Source organism: Dendrobates tinctorius, unplaced genomic scaffold (assembly GCF_039654945.1).
Source record: "Dendrobates tinctorius isolate UK_male_01 unplaced genomic scaffold, ASM3965494v1 ptg000060l, whole genome shotgun sequence".
Lineage (NCBI taxonomy): Eukaryota > Metazoa > Chordata > Amphibia > Anura > Dendrobatidae > Dendrobates > Dendrobates tinctorius.
The window spans coordinates 3,048,011-3,067,433 of NW_027361728.1; the positions used below are offsets into that span (position 1 = coordinate 3,048,011).

Here is a 19,423-nt window from a genome sequence, read left to right on the forward strand (position 1 = left end):
ATCGGAGAATCCTGACAGCACACACACTGCACGCTGTGAGGATTCACGAGTCTGCAGTCACTTAAATTTAAAACTCTAGATTAAAAACTCTACACACCATATTGATCTACTCAATAATAAATTATTAGCATTCATGCTCTTAGTGACTGCAGACTTGTGAATCCTTACAGCGTGCAGTGTGTGTGCTGTCAGGAGTCTCCAAAGTTGGGAGCTGACAGGCGCGTGATAACAGGTATGCGAAATGACAACATGTGGTCTTGGGCAGACTAAATGTACACTGGCCTCACTAAAAACAAGTGAAATAAGCAAGGCCAAATATTTCTAGTTGGAATGTATACAAATAACATACCTGTGGTCACATAACTGGCCAGTCCTAGCAAAGGCATCAGGGAATCCTGTCAGTGTGTACTGTACATGCTGTGAAGATCTACAAATCTGCAGTCACATACAGACAGTGCTGACTTGAGTCCATATTTGAACATGAATGCTAATAATTTATTATTGAGTAGATCAATATGGTGTATAAAGTATTGTTCTTTGTACTACTTGCAAAAACAAATATGTATCCTGCAAATCAAAGAACACTTCATAAAGGGGTTTTCCAGGCTGAAAATGTATTCACATGTAAGATACTAATAGAGAGATCATAATAGATGTAATATACTAATATAATCAAAATATATCACAGACAGTAAATTTCCATGAAAAAATAAAAAAAATTGCTGCTACATTTTCAAACCTCCTAATATGCTAACAAAATAAAATATTTTTTGCAAATGGTGAGGATGTAAAGCAGACATGTGGCAAATGTTATTTATTAATGTTTTGCTAAGGTATGACTTTCTAAATTAAAGGGATAATCATTTAAAGTTTGAAAATTGCTAATTTTTTTACATTTTTGTCAAATTTCTGATTTTTTTTATAAATAAACACGAAACATATCAACCTATAATTACCATTATCATAAAGTATAATGTGTCATGAAAAAATATTCTCAAAATCACTGAAATTTGTTGAAACGTTCCAGAGATATTACCACATAAAGTGACACTGGTCAGATTTTTACATTTTGGCTCTGTCACTAAGGGGTTAACGTGACTGTCCACCTCACAAAGTGAATTTCACAAACAATTTTTTTTGCACATTTGTTGCACTAGTCAAATTTTTAAATCTGTACATGCCACATTAATACAGCACTTTATTGTACAGTGGGTGCAGAAAGTATTCTGACCCCTTTACATTTTTCACTTTGTTTCATTGCAGCCATTTGGGAAATTCAAAAAGTTCATTTTTTCTCATTAATGTACACTTTGCACCCCATCTTGACTGAAAAAAAACAGAAATGTAGAAATTTTTGCAAATTTATTAAAAAGAAAAACTGAACTTTCACATGGTCGTAAGTATTCAGACCCTTTGCTCAGTATTGAGTAGAAGGACCCTTTTGAGCTAGTACAGCCATTGGTCTCCTTAGGAATGATGTAAAAAGTTTTTCACACCTAGATTTGGGTATTCTCTGCCATTCTTCCTTGCAGATCCTCTCCAGTTCTGTCAGGTTGGATGGTGAACATTAGTAGACAGCCATTTTCAGGTGTCTCTAGAAATGCTCAATTATGTTTTGGTCAAGACTCTGGCTGGGCCAGTCAAGAATGGTCACAGAGTTGTTCTGAAGACACTCCTTTGTTATTTTAGCTTTGTGCTTAGGGTCATTGTCTTGATTGAAGGTGAACCTTCGACTAAATCTGAGGTCCAGAGCACTCTAGAAGAGGTTTTCATCCAGGATATCTCTGTACATGGTTGCATTCATGTTTCCTTCAATGGCAACCAGTCATCCTGTCCCTGCAGCTGACAAACACCCCATAGCATGATGTTGCCACCAAAATGTTTCACTGTTGGGATTGTATTGAGCAGGTGATTAGTGGTGCCTGGTTTTCTCCACACATACCGCTTAGAATTATCAAAAAAAGTTCTATCTTCGTCTCATCAGACCAGAGAATTTTAGATGAAAGACATGGTTAGGTGAAAGACATGGTTAGATGAAAGCTATTACTGGGCAGTTAACTTACATGGTTACAGTCTGTTTAGAAAGGATCGTAAAAATCAGAGAGGAGGAGGGGTTTGTCTTTATGTAAATTCTTATCTAAAGTCCACTTTAAGGGAGGATATTAGCGAAGGAAATGAGGATGTTGAGCCCATATGGGTCAAAATACATGGAGGGAAAAATAGTAACAAAATTCTCATTGGGGTCTGTTACAAACCAACAAATATAACAGAAATCATGGAAAGTTTACTACTAAGGCAGATAGATGAAGCTGCAACCCATAATGAGGTTCTTGGTATGGAGGACTTTAACTACAGGGATATTAACAGGGAAACAAAGACCTGTGAAACCATAAAGGCAGCAGGTTTCTGCTAATAACCAAGAAAAATTATCTTTCACAATTAGTGCAGACTCCAGCCAGAGGAGCAGCACTTTTAGATCTAATACTATCTAATAGACCTGACAGAATAGCAAATCTGCAGGTCGCTGGGTATCTAGGAACTAGCAATCACAATATTGTACAGTTTCACTTGTCTTTCGCTAGGGGGACATGTCAGAGAGTCACAAAAACACTGAACTTTAGGAAGGCAAAGTTTGACCAGCTTAGAGATGCCCTTAATTTGGTTGACTGGGACAATGTCCTCAGAAATAAGAATACAGATAATAAATGGGAAATGTTTAAGAACATCCTAAATACGCACTGTAAGCAGTTTATACCTTGTGGGAATAAAAGGACAAGAAATAGGAAAAACCCAATGAGGCTAAACAAAGAAGTAAGAGGGGCAATTAACAGTAAAAAGAAAGCATTTAAACTAATAAAGCAGGATGGCACCGTTAAAACTCTAAATAAAAAACTATAGGGAGAAAAATACTTTATCTAAAAAACTAATTAAAGCTGCCAAAAAGGAAACAGAGAAGCACATTGCTAAGGCTAGTTTCACACTTGCTTTTTTTTACAGCGCGTTTTTCCCGCAAAAAAACGCATTGAAAAAACGCATACAAAAGCATACAACTGCTGCGTTTTTTTCAAGCATTTTTATGAGCATGCATGAAAAAAACGCAGCGTTTTTATGCGTTTGTATGCGTTTTTAGTGCGTTTTTACCGCGTTTGCGTTTTTTTCCAACATTAGGTGGCCCCTCACACTAACCCAAACCATGACTTTACTAACCCTAACCCTGACCCTAACCCTAACCCTAATCCTAACCCTGACCCTAACCCTAACCCTGACCCTAACCCTTAACCAAACCATACTTAACCCTAACCCAAACCCTAAACCCTAACTAACCCTAACCCTAACCCTAACCCTGACCCTAACCCTAACCCTAACCCTAACCCTGACCCTAACCCTAACCCTAACCCTAACCCTAACCCTGACCCTAACCCTTAACCAAACCATACTTAACCCTAACCCAAACCCTAACTAACCCTAACCCTAACCCTAACCCTGACCCTAACCCTAACCCTTAACCAAACCATACTTAACCCTAACCCTGACCCTAACCATAACCCTAACCCTAACCCTGACCCTAACCCTTAACCAAACCATACTTAACCCTAACCCTGACCCTAACCCCAACCCTAACCCTGACCCTGACCCTTAACCAAACCATACTTAACCCTAACCCTGACCCTAACCCCAACCCTAACCCTGACCCTGACCCTAACCCTAACCCTAAACCCCCTTAACTAACCCTAACTCTAACCCAAACCCCTAAATTCCATGGTTAAAAAAAAAAACGCATGTGCAAAAAAACGCATACATGAGCATGCCAGTGTGCATGTATGCGCATCCATAGGCTATAATGGCCATTTTTAGCGCAAAACGTGCGCATATGTGCGCATGCGCTTTTTTGCAGGGCCAAAAAATGCAACATGCTGCATCTGGAAAATACAAACGCACACCCCAAAAAAACGCAGCGCATGAAAATCGCATACATGCGCTTACCAGCGCGCAGGTATGCGCACCCATGTTAAATATAGGGGAAAAAACGCATGCGCACGTATGCGTTTTTTTCCAGCGCTAAAAAACGCAAATGTGAAACCAGCCTAAGGAGAGTAAAACTAATCCAAAACTGTTCTTCAACTATATCAGTAGTAAAACAATAATAAGTGAAAATGTAGGCCCCTTAAAAATTGTGACGAAAGAATGGTTGTAGATGATGAGGAAAAAGCTAATTTATTAAACACCATCTTCTCCATGGTATTCATGGTGGAAAATGAAATGCTAGACGAAATGACGAGAGACAAAGAAAACCAAATCTAACCCAAGAAGAGGTGCGAAAATCGGCTAAATAAGATTAAAATAGATAAATCTCCGGGTTCGGATGGCATACACCCACAAGCACTGAGAGAACTAAGTATTGTAATAGACAAGCCATTACTTCTTATATTTAGGGACTCTATAGAGACGGGGTCTGTTCCACAGGACTGGCTGGTGCATAGCAAATGAGGTACCAATATTGAAAAAGGCTCTAAATGTGAACCTGAAAATTATAGGCCAGTAAGTCCAACCTCTATTGTTGGTGAACTATTTGAAGGGTTTCTGAGGGATGATATTCTGGATTACCTCAATGAGAATAGCTGTTTAACTCCGTATCAGCATGGTTTTATGAGTAATCACTTCTGTGAAACCAATCTAATCAGTTTTTATGAAGAGGTAAGTTATAGACTGGAACAAGGTGAGTCATTGGATGTGGCCTATCTTGATTTTTCCAAAGCGTTTGATACCGTATCACACAAGAGGTTAGTACACAAAATGAGAATGCTGGGTCTGGGGGAAAATGTGTGTAATGGGGAAGACTTCTACAACTCGGCCAGAATACCGCAAGGAACAGCACACGATAATCAGGTGACTCCACCATCTTGGAGACGCCTGATATACCATATGCTGCTGGATGATTGGGTGGCCAGGGTCTCTGGGTGGGCGCTGCAGGGTTAAGAAACCTGCAGAATGCTCGCCCGCGGCCTAGTGTGCCTGCGCAGGACAGCCACGCGCCGGGAGGATGGGAGCGAGGAGGAGGCGGGCACAGCACAGCGAGACATGGGCAGGTGAGTGGAGGTGGCAGTGGATGCCACCGCAGCTGGAACGGTGGCGGTCACAGCCACCGACGTGACACATTTAATGGTTATGAAGGCCACTGTGCTCTTAGGAATCTTGAGTACTGCAGAAACCTTGTAACCTTGACCAGATGTGTGCCTTGCCGCAATTCTGTTTCTGAGCTCCTTTGCCGGTTCCTTTGACCTCATGATTCTCATTTGGTCTGACATGCACTGTGAGCACTTAAATAGACAGATGTGTGACTTTACAAATCAAGTCCTATCAGTTTAATTAAGCACAGCTGGACTCCAGGAGGATCACAAGGAAATGGACAGCATTTTAGAATCATAGAATCATAGAATCATAGAATCGTAGAGTTGGAAGGGACCTCCTGGGCCATCTGGTCCAACCCCCTGCTCAAAGCAGGATTCGCTAAATCATCCCAGTCAGATGTCTGTCCAGCCTCTGTTTGAAGACTTCCATTGAAGGAGAACTCACCACTTCTCGTGGCAGCCTGTTCCACTCATTGATCACTCTAACTGTCAAAAAGTTTTTTCTAATATCTAATCTGTGTCTCTTCCCATTCAGTTTCATCCCATTGCTTCTAGTCTTTCCTTGTGCAAATGAGAATAAAGTTGATCCTTCTACAAAGTGACAGCCCTTTAGATATTTGTAGACAGCTATTAAGTTTCCTCTCAGTCTTCTCTTTTGCAAACTAAACATTCCCAAATCCAGCAACCTTTCCTCATAAGACAGGGTTTGCAGACCGGTCACCATTCTGGTCGCTCTTTTCTGAACTTGCTCCAGTTTGTTGATGTCTTTTTTAAAATGTGGTGCCCAAAACTGGACACAATATTCCAGATGAGGTCATTTCTGTTTTTTACTTAAATATGAGTGTCTGAGCAAAGGGTCTGAATACTTATGACCATGTGATGTTTTGGCTTTTCTTTTTTAATAAATTTGCAAAAATTTCTACATTTCTGTTTTTTCTGTCAAGATTGGGTGCAGATTATACATTAATGAGAAAAAATTAACTTTTTTTTAATTTACCAAATGGATACAATGAAACAGAGTGAAAAATTTAAAAGGGTCTGAATACTTTCCGTAACTACTGTATAATGTGAAAAAAACAGCATAGACAGTATATTCAACTCCAAATTACTCTGCTATAGCATATACCATTGCTACTTAGATAAAAAAATGGGGCATATTCAATGGGGCAGCATATGGGGGCATATTCTATGGGGAAGCATACGAGGATTTCATCTACACAGCAGCATATGGGGCATATTCTAGGGGCAGCATATGGGGGCATAATCTATGGAGCATTTTATGGGGGCATAATCTATGGAGCATCTTATTTGGGCATAATCTATGGAGCATCTTATGGGGACATAATCTATGGAGCATCTTATTGGGGCATAATCTATGGAGCATTTTATGGGGCCATAACCTTTATGGAGCAGCATATGGGGCATAGTATTCTATGGAGCATCTTATGTGGGCATTATTAACCTTTGTGCAACATTATATAGGGTGTATTTTGTATGGAGCATCTTATGAGGCCCATCATGAACTGTATGGAGCAGTATATGGGGCTCCTGATTCAATGTTCCTGTGCTGAGATAATCTTATTAATGTGCCCCTGCTGTGTACATGGACATGGTAAACCCCTTTATGCACCTCTACATGGTCAGACACAAACACGTTTACAAATGTTAACTTTCCATTTATTGTTAACGAAACAGCACTTTTGCTTGTAGGACAACCCCTTTAAGATTACACCATTTACCATGACTCTAGAAACCGAAATTGCTAAATAACCCCTATTGCTGTCATAAACAACTAGAAGTATAACAAGTAATCAGAAGTACTCTGAAATAGAGTTGAGCGAAACGGGTCGGTCAAATTCAAAAATAGCCGACTTTAGCTAAAGTCGGGTTTCGCCGATCGAAACCCGACCATAGCGTGAGGTCGGCCATGAGGTTGCCGATCAGAGCACCAAAGTCACGTTTCAAATAATGCTTCCAGCGCCTTTTCTCAGCCAATGATGGAGAACGCACACTGTGGGCAACGCGATGACATGGGCAGCGGCCACCACCATTTTAGAGAAGGGCATTGAAGTGATTGGCTGGCTTTGTGTGGCGTCACAGTGGGTATAAAAGATTGTGACCGCCGACCGCCATCTTACTTCTGCCGATCTTACAAAAGGGAGAGGTGCGGCTGCTGATTCTGAATAGGGAGAGCATTAGGCAGGGAAGAAGAAAAAAAAAACTACTTCTGCTGATAGCTATTTTCACTGTACAGTTAGTGTGCAGTGAAAGGGGGGGATTTTTGTTGTGTGCAGCAGCGCTGGTGGTGATTAGGCTGCCTTTTAAGGCTACCTGCTAGCTGCATTGCTGTGTGCACACTGCTGTTCAAACTGCTTTTTTCAAAGCACTCCAACTTTTATTCTTTTGTTCTGGTGAGTTACTAAGTGTTCATTTTTTCACACACCGTATAGCGGTGTACGCTCCAAACACACTACCGTGTACCGGCTTGTATCACGGACAAATAGAAGCTGAGTGTCACTCTGGAAGAACAAGCCAAGGAGTTTTTCCATTTTTCCAGACCTACACCTTAGAGAGCTGTCCGTTTTTCAAACAGTTTCGTATATCTGCTGTTTGATCATGGTCAAAACTAGACAGAGACAACGTGTGTCAGTCCCGATACAAATAGACGGAGATTGACAATTTTCCATACAGACACCGTATAGTGGTGTACGCTCCTCACACACTACTGTGTACCACCTTGTATCACGGACAAATAGAAGCTATCTGTGTGTGACTCTGGAAAAAAAAGTCGAGGAGTTTTTCCGTTTTTTCAGACCTACACCTTAGAGTGCTGTCCGCTTTTCATACAGTTTTGTATATCTGCTGTTTGATTACGGTCAAAACTAGACAGAGACAGTGTGTGTCAGTCCCTATACAAATAGACGGAGATTGACAATTTTCCATAAACACAACGTATAGGGCTGTCCGATTCTCAAACAAGATTGCATATCTGCCATTCGCATTACAGTCACATCTATACAGAGTCAGCATGTGTGTGGGATACTCCCTAAATACATATATGGAGATTGTTAGTTACACAAAAAACGTATACAGCTGTACACTTCTGATCCAGTTCCGTAAATCTGCTTGTTGGATTACGGTCCAATACATTCTGTGAGAGTGTCTATGACTAACAAAATATATACGTAGATTTATTTTTTTTAATACACCTTACACAGCTGGACGCACCTCATACAGTACCATCTCTCTGCTGGTATTTATGGTACATTTTCCCAAACATGAAGAAGTATGGTGGAAGAGGCTGCGGACGTGGGCAGGGGGGCGCAGTTGGTACTGATGGTGGTGGTGTATCGGCTGGTTCTGGCAAAAGCACAGTAGCAGCTAAGGCAGGAGGTGTTGAGCCTGCGTCATCCTCTGGCCCAAGAAAGCCTGTAAGGTTGCCTTTTCTTGGAGTAGGAAAGCCGCTTTTAAAGCCGGAGCATCAGGAACAGGTTTTGGCGTACATTGCCGAAACAGCCACCAGCTCTATTGCCTCCTCTTCTGAACGTTTGAAACCTGCAAGCATGGAGTCATCAGTGCAGGGTTCTGGTCAGGAAAAACACCTTTCACTTCAGATTACTCTATGGAGCTCTTTTCACATACCATGCCTGGGTTATCCAGTCAAATCCAGAATTCCCAAGTCCAAGATGAATCTGACATGGAGTGCACTGATACACAGCCACTGCTAGATAATTTTGCTGGTACATAGACCCAGAGCACTACACTGCTCTCCCAGTCTACTGAGCCAGAATCTGACCCTGATGAAACTCAGGTGCCCCTTCCCGCATACTATACCACCTTCCACGGTGACACAGAGGAAGGTAAAGAGGAAGGTGCAGATGACTTTGAAGAGGAGGTGATGGATGACCCAGTTCTTGACCTGGATTGGCATCCATTGGGGAGGAGGGTGGCGCTGGCAATAGTTCAGATAAGGAGAAGGATCCGCAGCAGGCATTGACATCGCAGCAGCGGTTATCTGCCAGGCCCATAGCTGTCCAAAAACGTGGAACAAAAACTACAAGAGTTGCAGGACAGCTTGGCCAGACAGTCAACTTAGTACAGCGTGCAAGGCCAGAAAATGTATACCAATATAGGAAGAGTGCAGTGTGGCACTTCTTTGTCCAAAATCCTACTGATGAGGCAATGGTTACCTGTAAGAAGTGCGGAAGGACCTTTAGCCGAGGTAAACAACTCAGAAATTTGAATACCAGTTGCATGCTTAGACATTTAATCAACATGCTCTTGCAAGCGTGGACGGACTACAAAACCTCAGGTAGCACATGTGCACCTGCTCCGACTGAAGGTAGCCAGCAACGCTCCATCGCTACCCCCACTGTAAGACCACCGCCACCGTTAAGCACACCACCAGCACTAAATGTGGAAGTGTCGTCGCAAGGCCAAAGCACTTAGGGAATCACAATGGTTTTGCAACACAACACTGAATCTAGGCTATCACCACCAATACCATCACCAACCCCCTCTCACTCCATCCGGTCCACTGCTACATCCCCCATATGCAGCTCTCCTGTCCAGCTCACCCTACCAGACACTCTGAGTAGGACAAGAAAGTACTCATCCTCTCATCCGTATCGGAGCATCATGAGTTGTAGTATGTGTTAAAGGGGCGTGGGTCGCCCTCGCACACCCAGGGCAGCGGGGTACTCGGTACCGTGCTGGTGTCAAGGTGGGAATGTGTCACAGCAGCAGTGACCCGGTCCGTGGCCCTGGGCACCCAATATCAATGGCGGTGATGTTAATGGTGTTAAAGTTTATATGAATAGTTTGTGACGCCACCCGTGGTGTTTGGCAAGTAAGATGGTAAGCCAACGCTGTATACAGATCCGCTGGGACTGATGGTGTGGTGCAGCAAAAATGGTGTAGCTCCCCACAGGTGCAGCTGTAGTCCCAGGGAAGTGTAGGTGCAATGGATGAGGAGAGGCGCAGAATGGTATAGATGTTGTTACTCAGGTGTAGCGGTGCTGGAATAACTGGAGGACACCAGATTATGCGGTTCCAAAGCTTTACTCACGGTTTGCAGTTCACACAACTGCCTGCCTCTGTACCGTGTTCTCCAGGTCAGGGCTTCAGCCAACCTCCAGGCAGGATAGGATTCTCCCTTCCACACTCCACCAACATGTACCTTACTGAACGACTCCTCCAATGCGCCTTCAGGTGCGAAGCACTCCAGTACTTAGTTACCCAGGAATGCCTCTCTCTAGGTGTTCCTAGTCTTTACTTGTATGACAGACAGCTGTAGCCTGCTTCGGGGACTCCTCACTGCGTCCCGGCTCTCTATTCAGTTGCTGTTGTGTCCCAAGTCTATGATGGGAGCAAGGCGTTAGCGGCTTACTACTCCTCTCTGGTGTCTGTTGCCGGACATAAAGATCCAATCAACCTCGGGGACCGGGCCCCGGCCTTTGCGCTTTCTGGACTGGAAGGGTTATCTCTCTTTCTCAACCTGCTTCCCACCGTCCTTCTATTCTCCTTCGTTCCGATCTGTTCTCTCTCTCTTATGGAATCTGTAGTCTTCAGTCTACGTCTCTTTCTCCTTCTCTTCCTTCCCTGAGGAGCTCGTTCCACTAAGACCAGTCCTCAGCCTCTCCTGACTGACTGCCTTCCTCCGCCTTGAGCTCCTCTCACGCTGACCTGCTGTCAGCCTGCTCTCTCTCTGGGACTCACCCCAGACCGTCCTTCTGTCAGACTGACCTGAAATCCTACACCTTCCCTCTCTTTTATATCTAACTCCACCCGCCTCCCAGCACATCTTGTGTTACGAAGCAGGGTTCCACGAGGGGTGCTCTGCTGACCCCCAGCATGAAGCTGTTTGGTGGCCCCATTGAACTATCCTGTGTGTGGAATGCAGGTGTGGAGCGTGGTCAGGAGTTCCCACCTTACCTGGATGGTGGGGCACTATACCTTAGGAGAAGGTGCAGTACCTCTGTGGCGACTGAAGCCTCAGGGGCGCCACAGGCGCACTGACACTCTTTGGCCCAGGGCACACGAAAACCTGGAGCCAGCCCTACCCCCCCACAACTTTAGCCAAATAACCCCCTGTTTTCAATGCGTAACTGTTATTATGAAGTAAATTAAGGTTGACAAGCTTCAGTAATAAGAATTGATGTTTTTGGCATTGAAATGGGCACTGTAGGTGTGTTTACTGTCCTCCACTCCATGCCGACTTTGCTTCCCCATTGACTTGCATTGGGTTTCGTGTTTCAGTCGGCTTCCGACTTTTCCTTATAGTCGGCCGATTTCGTTTGACCTGACTTTTGAGAAAGTCGGGTTTCATTAAACCCAGCTCGACTCTAAAAAAGGCAAAGTCGCTCATCTCTACTCTGAAATATTCATATGATCTGGTCAGGTACATTTTTTTTATTAAGATCTGGTAGCATTTAGAGAGTAGCTAAACCTTCTATTTTTTACATTTAAATGTTTGATATGAAATTTTCAAAAATATGTGGGAGTGTAGGTGAGGAGTCTGTAGAACACTCATTGGGATTATAATGATACCATAGCCATAGCGAGCTCTTTGCCGGAGTGGCACTAGTGATGTTTATGGAGGGGGTCGAGGGAGAAGGGGTTTGAGAATTCTCATAGTATGATCTGCCATCTTTATCACAGTCACAGTGAGAGCAGGAGTGGAGTCTGCTTGGTGTGCTCACTGTCACCGTAGTTGGTAGATCCATACATCAGAAATGTTGTACAGATCTTTTAGACCCAGGTGGTTGTTATAGCACAATTCCATATCTGTTACTAAAGGAAGGCAACAAAATAAGATATGTAAAGTGAATCTGTAAGCAGTTTTAGCTACATATTCTGAGCGCACCATGGTGTAAAGGAAGAGACCCTGGGTGCAGCGATGTGTCACTTACTAGGTTGTGTTTTCCTGTTTCAATATAATCAGTGCTTCATCAGCAGAATATTATCACTATAGGACAAGTTGCCTTGTGCCTAGTAGTCCCAACCCAGACCACCACTGGTTCACAGCTTTCTGTCATTTTACAATGTACACTGAAAGCTGAAAATCAGTGGTGTGGGCAGAGTTATACGGAGCTAAACATCTGAGTTCTGATAAATCTGCAACAGAGAAAACTGTCTATCATAACTGCTGCACCAGCAAACTAAGTGATACATCACTGGAATCGGGGTCTCTATTCCTTATTCATTTTACTGTCAGATTAAATAGCAAAAACCTGAAAACCTGCTGACCGATACTTTTTGTCCATTTTACAATTTTTTTTCCCAAAGTACATTTCTACGATTAAAATAATACATAAAAGTTTTGTCACTCTTTAAAGGAATGGCCATGTTCTCTTGTTAATGCAATTTTCATCACAAACCGAACACTTTTGTCCATAAAATGGCTGCTCTGCTACTAGAGAAGTGTGTGACCAGACCAGTCCATCAATCTCCTGCAAAAGGAAAACAGTTTTTCCCATATGAAATATTTTTTCTTATTGGGGAAGATTGATGGAAAAGTTTGATTACATGCTCCTCCACCAGCAGCCATTGTATGGACAGAAATGCTAGTTAATTTGTGGTGAAAACTACACTAATAAGGGAATGTGGAGAACCCGGTTAAGGATAAAGCAAAAAAAAAATAAAACGAACAAAAAACGTAATCTGCTAAATTAAGGTAATATGAAGTTTATACTCACTGTTTATATTGAAATACATATATGAATATAATAGGAATGATATACCGTATATACTCGTGTATAAGCCGAGATTTTCAGCCCTTTTTTTTGGGCTGAAAGTCCCCCTCTCGGCTTATACACGGATCATATACTTGGAGGTCGGAGAGGGAGCAAGGGTGTCAGAGATCATACTTACCCTATCCTGGCGCAGTCTCGGCAGCCCCACACTTCTCCACGGTCTCCCTTCCTGCCTTCAGTGGCACCACTCATTAAACTCATGAATATGCGCATATTTATGAGTGTAATGAGTGGTACCACGTGACCGCTGAAGGCAGAAAGGGAGACCGTGGGAGAACGGGGCTGCAGAGACCGCGCCAGGACGGGGTAAGTATAGCGATATTCACCTGTCCGGGGTCCATCGCTGCTCACCGCTGTCAGCTGCATCCTGTGTCAGTGACGTTTAGGCAGCAAATGGCGCAGTGATGTGGTTAGTGCGCGCTGCACCCTCTGCTGGCTGAACAGTCACTGACACAAGAAGCGGCAGACAGCGGTGATGGACCCAGGAGAGGTGAGTATGGCATTTTTTTTGCAGCAGCATATGGGGGCATAGTATATGGAGCATCTTATAGGGGCAGCATATGGGGGCATATTCTATGGAGCAGCATATGGGGGCATATTCTATGGGGCAGCATATGGGGGCATAGTCTATGGAGCAGCATATGGGGGCATATTATATGGAGCAGCATACGGGGGCAAAAACTATGGAGCAGCATATGGGGCATAGTATATGGGGCAGCATATGGGGGCATATTCTATGGAGCAGCATATGGGGGCATATTCTATGGGGCAGCATATGTTGGCATAAACTATGGAGCAGCATATGGGGCATATTCTATGGAGCACCATATGGGGCATATTCTATGGAGCAATGTTATGAATGGGTCGCTGAGGAAAAAAAAAACAACACAAGCTAAGTCTCAGAAAACCCAGAGCTGTTGGTAACTATGCAGACTGCAGATCCCTGATTCTAACCACGCAACTAGCAGCAGTCGTGGAGTGTTCCTACGTTGGTCCTAGACGCCTCATCACACCCGGAGAGCTAAATAAGCCTAAAGCAGGAAAAGAGGAAAACTAACTGCCCCAGAGCAGACCCCAAAGGAAAGACAGCCCCCCACATGTATTGACGGTGAAACAAGATGAAAACACATACAAAGGCAGGAAAATAGGCTGAGCAAACGATGGGGCCAAACTAACTAAAAAAGACAGGAAAGGAAAGACACTGTCTGCAATCTGCCAAAAACCATACAAAAATAATGTCCAACACATCTGATAGCAAAATTAACCCTGAAGTTAATAGACTTCTCCCACTATATCAGCACTCTGAAATATTCTGAGACAGAGCAAAAAGAGGCCAATCTAATAAGGGACAAAAAAAGAGCAAATTGGCAAATACAGATAAATAAGAGTGGTAATTCAGCACAGCCCAGCCGGGCTGGATGACCACACGAAAAACTGAATTGACCAGCAAGAGCAAGTGTGAACATTAGCAAAAACAAACTTACTTTGAGAAGACTGGAACAGAGCTGAGTCCAAGACCTGAGAAGCACACTGAATCACCAGCACCAGGATAGGGCGTCGGCTGTCTTATATCCAGTCTGATACTCCAGAGATCCAATCGTTATCCTCCTCCTCAGGTGGCAGATCACTACCAATTAACCCAACCTCACTACCTCCTGTCACCTGTTATGAATGGGTCACCGAGGAGGAACAACAAAAAGCTAAGTCCCAGAAAGCCAGAGAGGTTGGAAACTATGCAGATTGCAGATTCCTGATCTTAACCACACAACTAACAGTAGCAGTGGAGCATTCCTACGTTGTTCCTAGATGCCTCGTCACCGCCGGAGGACTACATAAACCTAAAGCAAGAAAAGGGAAAACTAACTGCCCCAGAGCAGACCTCAAAGGAAAATACAGCCCCCACACAATTATTGACGGTGAAGCAAGATGAAAACACAAACACAGGCAGGAAAATAGGCTGAGCAAACGATGGGGCCCGACTAACTAAAAAGGACAGGAAAGGAAAGCAACTGTCTGCAATCTGCCAAAAAACCCTACCAAAATAATGTCTAACACGTCTGATAGCAAAATTAACCCTGAAGTCACTAGACTTCTCCCACTATATCAGCACTCTGAAATATTCTGAAACAGAGCAAAAAGAGGCCAATCTAATAAGGGACAAAAAGGCAAATTGGCAAATACAGATAAATAGGAGTGGAAGTTCAGCATAGTCCCAGCAGAGGCAAGCTGACCACACAAGAAACTGAATTGACCAACAAGCGCAAGTGTGAACATTAGCAAAAAACAAACTTAACTTGAGAAGACTGGAAGAGAGCTGAAGTCCAAGACCTGAGAAGCAGACTGAATCACCAGTGCCAGTATAGGGCGTCAGCTGTCTTATATCCAGTCTGATACTCCAGAGATCCAATCGTTACCTTCCTCATCAGGTGGCAGATCACTACCACTTAAACCAACCTCACTACCTCCTGTCACCACCAGAGGGAGAACGGAAGGAGAACTCTCAACTGGTGGAGCAGAAAATGAGCTCCTAACAGTACCCCCCCTTGAGGAGGGGTCACCGAACCCTCATCCATGCCACCAGGCCAATCAGGATGAGCCCGGTGAAAAGCACGAACCAATTTATTGGCATGAATATCAGAGGCAGAGACCCAAGAATTATCCTCCTGGCCATAAACCCTTCCATCATTCCATTTGACCAAATACTGGAGTCTCCGTCTAACCAAACGAGAATCCAATATTTTCTCTACCTCATATTCGACATTGCCTTTAACCAATACAGGGTCAGGAGGTGCCGCTACTGGAACTACTGGCTCAACAAACCTCTTCAACAGTGATTTGTGAAATATATTATGGATTTTGAACGTAACTGGAAGAGCCAATCGAAAAGAAACAGGATTATGAATCTCCAAAATCCGATAAGGTCCAATAAATCTTGGCTTAAATTTTGGAGATCCAACCTTCATAGGAATATTCTTAGACGACAACCAAACCATATCACCCACTTTAAACCGGGGACCAATGGTCCTATGCCGGTTGGAAAAACGCTGGGCCTTTTCCTGAGAGAGTGACAATTTATCCACCACTTGGTCCCATATCTGCTGCATTCTCACAACCACAGTGTCCACACCTGGGCAGGATGAAGATTCCACTTGCCCTAAAGAGAAATCGAGGATGAAACCCAAAATTACAGAAAAAGGGTGACATCAAAGTGACAGAACTAGCTCTATTGTTCAGCGCAAATACGGCCAAGGGCAAAAATGAGACCAAATCATCTTGATCAGCAGATATAAAACATCCGAAATAAGACTCCAGGGTCTGATTTGTTCTCTCAGTCTGCCCATTGGTCTGGGGATGAAACGTGGAGTAGAAGGATAACTGAATTCCCAGATTGGAACAAAAGGTTTTCCAAAATCTGGAAACAAACTGGACCCCTCTATCGGACACTATGTTCTCAGGAATCCCGTGTAACCGAACCACCTGTTGTAAAAACAAGGGTACCAACTCAGCAGAAGATGGCAACTTTGGGAGTGATACAAGATGGACCATCTTCGAAAATCTATCACAAATTACCCAGATAACAGTCATTCTCTGAGAGACAGGAAGATCAGAAATAAAATCCATTGAGATATGGGTCCATGGCCTCTTGGGCACCGGCAGGGGCATCAGCAACCCACTAGAACGAGAACAGGGTTTAGACCGAGAACAAGTCCCACAGGACTGCACAAAATTCCTGACATTACGAGATAAGGCAGGCCACCAAAACGACCGACTCACCAAATCTCTGGTACCAAAAATACCTGGATGACCAGCCAATGCGGAGCAATGGACTTCAGACATCACTCTCTTTCTCCACTGGTCAGGAACATACAATCTTCCCATAGGGCAACGCTTAGGTTTATCCTCCTGAAATTCCTCTAGGGCGCGTCTCAAATCAGGCAAAATGGCAGAAAGAACTACCCCCTCACCTAGGATAGTAGTAGGCTCGGTCACATTAAGAGAATCAGCAAAGAAACTCCTAGAAAGGGGGTCTGCCTTAACATTCTTAGTGCCCGGAAGAAAAGAGACCACAAAATTAAAACGCGTGAAAAACAAGGCCCATCTAGCTTGTCTAGGATTCAAGCGTTTGGCCGACTCCAGATAAGTCAGATTCTTGTGATCGGTGAGGACCACAAATTGATGTCTAGCCCCCTCCAACCAATGTCTCCACTCCTCAAATGCCCATTTCATGGCCAACAATTCCCGATTCCCCACATCATAGTTGCGTTCAGATGGGGAGAACTTTCGAGAAAAGAAGGCACAGGGATTCATCTTAGAAGTCACAGGGTCTTTTTGGGACAAAACAACTCCTGCATCAATCTCAGAAGCGTCTACCTCCACTTGAAATGGAAGTGAGACATCAGGTTGCCGTAAAACTGGAGCTGAAGTAAATCTCCGCTTAAGCTCCTGAAATGCTGAGACAGCCTCAGGAGACCAATTCAGCACATCAGCTCCCTTCTTGGTCAGATCAGTCAGTGCTTTGACAATACTAGAAAAATTACCTATAAATTTACGATAGAAATTAGCAAAACCCAAAAACTTTTGAAGAGCCTTCAAAGAAGTAGGCTTAACCGAATCATAAATGGCCTGTACCTTGGCCGGGTCCATTTCAATAGTCGATGGAGATAAGATAAATCCCAAAAATGAAATCCTCTGTACACCAAAGAGACATTTCGATCCCTTAACAAACAGGGAATTCTCCCTCAAAATCCGGAACACAGTCCTGACATGTTCCACATGGGAATCCCAATCACTAGAAAAGATCAAAATATCATCCAGAGAGATGGTCAAAAACTTATCCACAAAGTCTCGGAAAATATCATTCATAAAGGACTGGAAGACAGAAGGGGCATTAGAGAGCCCAAAAGGCATCACCAGGTACTCAAAATGTCCCTCCGGAGTATTAAACGCCGTCTTCCATTAATCACCGTGCATGATGCAAATAAGATTATACGCCCCCCTGAGGTCAAGCTTAGTAAACCAGCAGGCACTCTTAACTCTGGAGAATAAATCAGACATCAGAGGTAATGGGTACTGATATTTAACCGTCATCTTGTTAAGGGAACGATAATCAATACACGGTCTTAATGAACCATCTTTCTTGGCCACAAAAAAAAAAACAGCACCTAAAAGGTGACGAGAATGGTCTAATATGACCCTTCTCCAACGACTCCTTAATATAGGATCGCATAGCATCATGTTCGGGTACAGATAAGTTGAAAAGCTAACCCTTGGGAAATTTACACCCAGGCATCAAGTCAATTGCAAAGTCATAACTCCTATGAGGGGACAAAGATGCAGACTTAATCTCACTAAATACATCAGAGAAATATCAGCCAGATAATCAGGAATATCATGAGACTGAGGAGAGGTGGAGAACACAGGAGCGTCCCTAAGAACACACTGACAACCCCAACTCACCACAGACACAGATCTCCAATCCAAAACTGGGTTATGAGTTTGCAACCAGGGGAAACCCAGAACAATAGTATCATGCAAATTATGCAGCACTAAAAATTTTTACAATTTTCTTGGTGGTCTGGGGCAACTCGCATTATCACCTGGGTCCAAAACTGAGGTTTATTCTCCGCCAAAGGAGTGGCATCAATACCCCTCAAAGGAATAGGCGTCTGCAGAGGTGTCATGGACAAACCACAACGTTTAGCAAAGTCCAAATCCATCAGATTCAGAGCTGCTCCTGAATCCACAAAAGCCTTAGTGGAAAACGTGGACAAGGAGCAGATCAGAGTAATTGCCAAAAGGAACTTAGGTTGTACACTGCCCACAGCAAATGTGTGTGCAAAACGTTTCTCTCGTTTAGGGCAGACAGAAATAGTATGAGAGGCGTCTCCACAGAAAAAGCACAGCTTATTACGCCTTCTAAACTCCTGACGTTGCGCCCTAGACAAAACCCCATCACATAGGTTCTGACACTTGTTCAAAAGGTGGCAGCGCCTCCCGTGTAGTTTTACGTTCACGTAAATGCCGATCAACTTGAATGGCTAATGACAGAGCCATCCAGACCAGAGGGAACAGGAAATCCCACCATAACATCTTTTACGGTCTCTGATAAACCTTTCCGAAAGAGGGCTGCCAATGCACTATCATTCCATGTAGTAAGGACCGCCCACTTTCGGAATTTTTGACAGTATAACTCTGCAGGATCCTGACCCTGGTTTAATGCCAACAGGGTTCTCTCAGCTTGATCAACGGCATTAGGTTCATCATACAACAACCCCAAGGTCTGAAAAAATGCATCCACATTAGTCAGAATAGGATTTTCAGGTGTCAGAGAAAAACGCCCAATCCTGGGGATCGCCGCGCAGTAAGGAGATGACAATTTTAACCTGCTGCACAGAGCTTCCTAATGAGTTAGGCTTCAAGCAAGAAATAATTTGCAGTTATTCTTAAAATTCAGAAATTTAGACCTATCCCCAGAAAACACATCAGGAGTAGGGATCTTGGGCTCAGCAGCACGTGACTGAATGAGGTAGGTGGAAATTC

The 19,423-nt window shown here is 43.6% G+C and overlaps 1 protein-coding gene across 3 annotated transcripts in view; it reads right to left on the reverse strand.

Moving 5' to 3' along the window:
* The window catches only part of LOC141092473 (probable cation-transporting ATPase 13A5), a 544,666-nt gene that overhangs the window by 63,506 nt on the left and 461,737 nt on the right, over positions 1-19,423 (reverse strand). The window lies entirely within an intron of this gene.